Raw genomic sequence first — 6,667 nt, 5'->3', positions numbered from 1 at the left:
CACTGATTTCAATGGGGTTTTCATTCAGACCCCTATTAATTGTCAAAGGGATTTAGGGGAATTAAGTTAAGCCCTTTGAATGCACCATGTGTTGGGCTTTCGCCCTAGTCCTACAGGGAAGACATAGATTGTGGGTTCAGAGATTGCTGACCCACGAAGCTGAATTGCCATTTGCAGAAGGTCCGGACAGAGTGAAGGCTGCTGCAATTTCCCAGCTCCTCCGAGACCTAGCAAGGTCCCCCAATTCGTGTTGTGCAGCTTAAAAAGAGCGATGGGAGGACTGAGCTATCGACTCAGTGCTAGCTGGCTCTGCTTAGTCTCCAAGGGGGATATCTTCCCTCAGCCCCATGGAAAGTGACACCTCCCAGAGGGCAGGGATGCCCTAACTCTCCCCCGGGTACAAAACTGGAGAGGGAGACGGGGTGACTAATGGAAAACTTTATCTGAAAGTTTCTTCAAAAAGTCTTTGGTGTTTTCATCAAAAAACCCAGGAACACTTAAAAAAAGGCCAGGACTCAAACATTTCATTTAACACAAAACTGATTGTTTCCCCCCCACAGCTGCCAGAGGCCCAAAACAACCCGGCTCTCCCAGAGATACCACGGAGATGGCTCATCCTCCTCCATCGCTTTTATTCATCTCGCCAGTGCCCGAGGCGCTACGGTGGGAGATGGAGCATGAAGTGCCCCTCACCCAACATCTGGGCATAGGCCAGGTCCCGGAGTGGCAGCGGGGGCCCCTGGGCCTGGCCCCTCGGCGCCTCCCGGTGGATGAGCGACGGGAACTCCTCCACGGGCTCTTCTGAGGACACCAGGCTGCCCGCCAGCCGGTGGTAGCGGTAATTCTCCTCCCACGCGCCTCCGTCTCCGGCCACCCACAACGAGGAGGACAGGGGAGGCAGGGGTCTGGGCTTGCGGCGCCAGCGTCTCCGAGACGGGGCCGCCCCCCAGGGCAAGGTCTCCAGGTGGCGGCGCAGCGTGTCCGGGGAGCTGAGGAGCGCCTCTCGGGGCTGGAAGAGAAGGGGGGTGTTGGGTTACAGAGGGATCGGAGAGGCGGACAGACCCATAGGGGGAGGGTCTTGGGCCCCACCATCTCACTCACCGTCCCCCGGCCCCTCCACCAGCGGCTCAACAGCCCTGATGCCCACGCTCGTTCCTCCCATGACTTCCTCAAAGAGACCGCGCTCCCCATGGCGGGGTCCCCTCCCTGCCTGCCCTGCCCACTCCCCATGCCGGGGGGCTGCACAGCCCCTGGAGTGATTGTGACCTCAGGGCTGGCCAGGGGGCTGTCACACTGCACTCAGCCTGGGGGGCCAAGGGGGGTCTCGGCTCCCCTTCCTGCTCCCCACTGCCCCACACAGATCTCTGCTCCCCCACCACTCCCCTGCTCCCCTCCCTGCTCCCCCCACCCCACTGTCCCCACCCCCACACAGATCCCTGTGCCCGGTCCCCACTGCCCCATTCCCTCCCTACTTCCAGGTGTCCCCCGCTGCCCAAACTCAACCCCCATCCTTTCTGGAGCACCCCCTCATCTCCCCTCCCCCATCCATCCCCCACTGCTTCCAGAACATGCCCCCCCTCAAAATCAGCTGCCCTCCCCATTCTGCCACCCACTTCCTACCACCCAGTCCACTTCCTGTCCCTCCCACATCCACAGTATCCCCCCCCAAATCTCTGCTCCCCACCCATTCCAGGGCACCCTCCCTGCCCCCCTGAGCCCCCCACCCCTTTCCCTCACTCCCCCTCCCTGCTCCAATCGCCCCTTCTCAGCAAGACAGACACTCCAGGGCCATCCACTTAATATCCTGCTCTTTATTCTCAGCCTGCCCCTCACTCCCTCCTCAGCCACTTCCACAGCTGCCCCGGGGACGCCTGGCCCGGATCCCCCCGCTGGGAGACCTCCCAGCCCAGCTCCACCAGCGACGCCTCCACCCGCTGCAGCACGGAGAGAGACAGGCACCGGTCCCGGTAGTGGAAATTCTCCTTCCAGCCCCTCCCGGCCTGGGGAGACGGCGTGGCAAAGCCGGGCCACGGGGAACTCAGGTCTCTGGTGCTAGGGGGCGTTGCTGACCTGGGGGGCAGCGGGGTCTGGAAGGGAACAGGAGAGGCTGGGTCTTAGCAGGGTGCATCAAGGAGAAGTCAGAGAACATAAGAACGGCCCTATTGGGTCAGACCAAAGGTCCATCTAGCCCAGTATCCCATCTTCCGACAGTGGCCAATGCCAGGTGCCCCAAAGCGAATGAACAGAACAGGCAATCAGCAAGTGCTTTGTGGGGATTGGCGATGGGAGAGTCGGTCTGTCTTGAAAACGCTCCCTGGATGGAAGCAGTTTTCCCAGCCAGTGTGTGTCAGTGAGCGTCTAGCGCGTGCTGTGCATTGTACACGTATTGCACAGGGGAGGCAGAGTGTACGCGTGTGCACACGCAGAGCTAATTGGGGGGGGCAATTGTAACAGGGCCCCAAGCTCGGGGGAGCCCCCCAAACATCGGTGCACAGAAAGTGAGACGGGAAGGGACACGAAGTACCAGGGCCCAGATGTCTCGTGCCAGGCCAGTGTGTGTCCATCCACCCTTCCCTGTGCTGTCACTCACTGCACAGCCGCCGGGCCCGCAGCACCCAAAGAGCCCCCGTTTCTCCCCAGCCTCGCACCGGCTGCTGGCTCCCCCTGGTGCAGAGATTGGCTCCAGGGAGGCACCACTCCCCATCCCCATGCACCTGTGCTGTGCCTGGGAGCCCCGGATGGAAGAGAGGAAAACTGACCTCAGAGGCCAGCCATGACCTCACAAGAGGCCGACAGCATCATAGAGGGAGGTCTCAGCCAGATCCAGAGTGATCTCATCGGATCCTCACCAGAGCCCCAAATCATCCCACCAGGATCCCAGACAGGCCCCAACTTATCCCACTGCCTCCCCAGCCAGATCCCAGGAGATCCGCCTAGCTCTCATCAAGTCCCCTTGGCAGGGCCGGCTCCAGGCACCAGCTTACCAAGCAGATGCTTGGGGCGGCCGCTCCGGAGAGGGGCGGCACGTCCAGCTGTTCGGCGGCAATTCGGCGGAGGGTCCCTCACTCCCGCTCAGAGCAAAGGACCTACCGCCAAATTGCAGCCGCAGATCGCGATCGCGGCTTTTTATTTTTTTTGCCTGCTTGGGGTGGCAAAAACCCTGGAGTCGGCCCTGCCCCTTGGGTCCCATCCCACCCCATTATCCCTCTCCGGGATCTCCCCTGCCTAGCTCCCAGGGCCCTGTCCCATCCCCCCAGAGCCAGACCACCCCCGCCCCCTTCACCCTCCATTCCTCCCCTTGCTTAGTCCTGCCCCACCGGACCCCCTAATGCTCCCCACAGCCAGATAAAGAGGCAACCCCCTCTGCTCTGGGATGGAGGAGCCCTGGAAGAACATGGTGCAGTCGCCAAAAAGGCAACTATCATTCAGAGGCTGGAACAATGTAAATCACAGGAGACGATGGTCCAGCCCTATTTGGCTCTGAGGAGGCCTCGGATGGATACTGCATTTAAATCCGGGCCCCATGCTTTAGGAAAGATGTGGACAAATTGGAGAAATTTGAGGAGAGGAGAGCAACAAAAATGATGAAAGGTTTAGAAAACCCAACCTCTGAGGAGAGGTTAGAACAGGGATCGGCAACCTTTGGCACGTGGCCTGTCAGGGAAATCTGCTAACGGGCCGGGACGGTTTGTTTACCTGCAGCGTCGGCAGGTTTGGCTGATCGCTCCCACTGGCCGCGGTTCGCCGTCCAGGCCAATGGGGGCTGCGGGAAGAGGCGCGGGCCGAGGGACGTGCTGGCCGCTGCTTCCCGCTGACGGGCCGCGTGGCAAAGGTTGCCGATCCCTGGGTTAAAACAATTGGGTCTGTTTAGCCTGGAGAAAAGACCGAGGGGGTCAGATCTGGGAAGGGCTAGAGAGAGGCTGGGGGTGAGTTGTATCCACAGCCGCTGACAGTAGGTCAAGACGTGATGGGCTTAATTGGCCGCAAGGGAGCTACACAGCGCTGCCGGGAAAGCGGGGCCAGGGCTCCAGCAATCATTGGCCATTCAGAGTGAAGCAGCGAGCCGAGAGGGGCCGGGGCTCCGAACTGCCCTGGCCCACGTTAAGGGAGAAGAGGTTAGATAGCAGGAAAACCCCTTTCTAATGTCAGGGGAGCGAAGCTCTGGAACCGGCTCCCAAGGGCGGTCGTGGAGGCCCGGTCCTGGGAGGTTTTTAGGAACAGGGACAAACACCCAGCAGGGTTGGTCTCCGCAAGGGGTGGCCGGGGTGTTCCTAGGATTATTCAAACAGCAGCAGCGAGAGGGGGCGCCCTGCTGGGAAGGGCCACAGGGGGCAGCAGACGCTAAGGAATGAGAACAGGTCTCTGAGCAGAGGGACGGATGCCCCAGATAGACGCCTGCCCTGCAGGTCGGGCATTGGAGTCAGTGCCCCTCAGCTGAGCCCCCCCACCCCGCTCCCTGCCCCCCAACGCCAGCCCTGCCTGCCCAGGGAGAGCGCCCCCTGCTGAGCCCCCCGCCCTGCTCCCTGACCCACAGCAGCCCCTAGCGCCGCCCTGGGGCCAGCCCTGCCTGCCAGGGGAGAGCGCCCCCTGCTGAGCCCCCCACCCTGTTCCCTGTAGTACAGCACCCCCTAGAGCCCCCCTCCCTCCCCACCCATGAACCGTCCGTCCTGGAGCCCCCCGGCCTCACACCACACACAGCCGCAGCCTGTGAACTGTATCATGGGTGTGTGTGGGGGGGTGTTTTTATTGAACTTTAGCCTTTTCTCCCAACATGGACCCAGGGGACGACGGCTGGTGGCTCAGCCCACAGCTGCTCCCGCCCCCTTCGGCACCTCCTGGCCTGGAGCGAGGTCTCCCTCCGCAGCTCCAGCAGCACCCAGGGGAGGTGGACCTGGGAGGCGGGGGGCTGCGCTGGCTCCCAGGGGATGATGGAGGAGAACGGCAGAGGGTCCAAGCTGGGAAGCCTCTGACGATCCCGTCTGCTTCTTCTGCCGAAGGAGGGCCCTGAGAGGAGCACGTCCAACTGTCCGGGGACCTTCAGCAGGGGCGGCCGTGCAGCGGGGTCAGGCTGAGAGAGGAGCAAAGATTTGGGGCACATGGTTCATTTCCAGGCAGCAGAGGGGCAGGCCCCAGGCAAGGACGGGACAGGCCCCAGGGAGGGAGAGGGGATGCTCTGCTCCGAGGTGCAGAACGTGGGTTCGTTCTGGGCACACCCAGGGGTGGAGGGTCAGGGCCGGTCCCCGGAGAGAAGCCGCCCGTCTCGGCCCAGGGGGAGAGCGGAGTGAGAGCTTTTCAACTAATTGGGGTTTTTTTCAGTAAAAAATTGCATTTCTGGAGGGTTTGAAACTATGCACCAAATTCAAAGCGCAATTTCAGTGTGTGTGTGGGGGGGGGGGGGGGGGGGGGAACCAAACGAAGAGACTCCAAACCTTTCCTTCCGATGCCTTTCACATCGATCCGAAAAGGCATTTCAACCTCAAGTGTGGCCAGGAAAGAAATTAAAAAAGGGCAAAAGGCACCTGAAACAGCCAGATCAGAACAAGCCCCTGGAGGGGGGGGATTATTTAAAGTCAGAAATCTTTCAGCCCGCACGACATGAACGTGGAATTTTCGATGCAACAACCAAATGGAAAACGTTTGGTTTGGGTTCCCTCGAACCAGTTCCCTGCCAGGCACCCCAGGATTTCTCAGTTCTGCCCCCAAAGCCCCAAGTCCCTTTTACACAGCTCTGCCCGGTGGCCTTTCAGGCAACCTCATTCCCCACCCGCCCAGATCTCCTGCCGACCGTAAGCCTTCAGAGGCACTGGGCCCTGACCCTGCCTCCCGGGAGTCAACATGGCTGCCGCAAATTGCCCAAGGCTCCCCCGCCCCCATGGAGACACCCCTTGGAGATGGGCCCATCTCCGCCCTCCATTGAGCTGTGGAGGGAGCAAGGTGAATCGCGGCCGTGCCCTGGGGCTGGGAGACGCCCTCGGCTCTAACTCACAGCACACTTGCTCCTGGGGGAACGGCTCAGCAGATCCTGCCCCCCCATTGCTGTCTCCTGCGCCTGGGGACTGGCCACCGTCCTCTCGTACGTCGATGTCTTCCCAGAGGAGACCAGGCTCCCCATGGCAGCTGGGCCACTGTCTCCAGCCAACACCTTGAGATGCCCTCGCCCCAGAGGGCACTACTGGGACAGCGAGGGGGGGGGGGCTGACCTCACCAGGGGGTCCCATGGGGCTGCTCAGTGCAGGGACTGGCTGCGACAGAAGGGACTTAAAGGGGGGGAAATTGGAAGACGAGAAAGTCCCATGGTCCCCCCACTCCAAAATTCACCCAATGCGGAGATGCAGCTGCCTCTGGGCACAGGGCTGTTTCAACAGGGACCCTTTGTCTGTGCACCTTAGCACCCCGTTGGGATCAGCACGAGGAGACAAGCCCCTCCTGAGCCCCCCTCCCAAACCCCCAGCACCAGGCTGGGGCACTGGGGTCAGAGCTGAGCGAGGGGAGACTGCCCCCCAGCCTGGCCCCTGCCGAGGCCCCCACCCCATCCCGGGCACTGCACAGTGAGGGGAGACCGCCCCCTGCTGAGCTCCCCAGCCTGCCGAGCCCCCCCCCGGGCACTGCACTGAGCGAGGAGAGACCGCCCCCTGCCGAGCCCCCCCACCCCCAGCAGCACATGCGA

Source organism: Malaclemys terrapin, chromosome 12, assembly GCF_027887155.1.
Source record: "Malaclemys terrapin pileata isolate rMalTer1 chromosome 12, rMalTer1.hap1, whole genome shotgun sequence".
Classification (NCBI taxonomy): domain Eukaryota; kingdom Metazoa; phylum Chordata; order Testudines; family Emydidae; genus Malaclemys; species Malaclemys terrapin.
The sequence above is the reverse complement of the archived record's forward strand: the minus strand, read 5'-3'. Positions refer to the sequence as shown.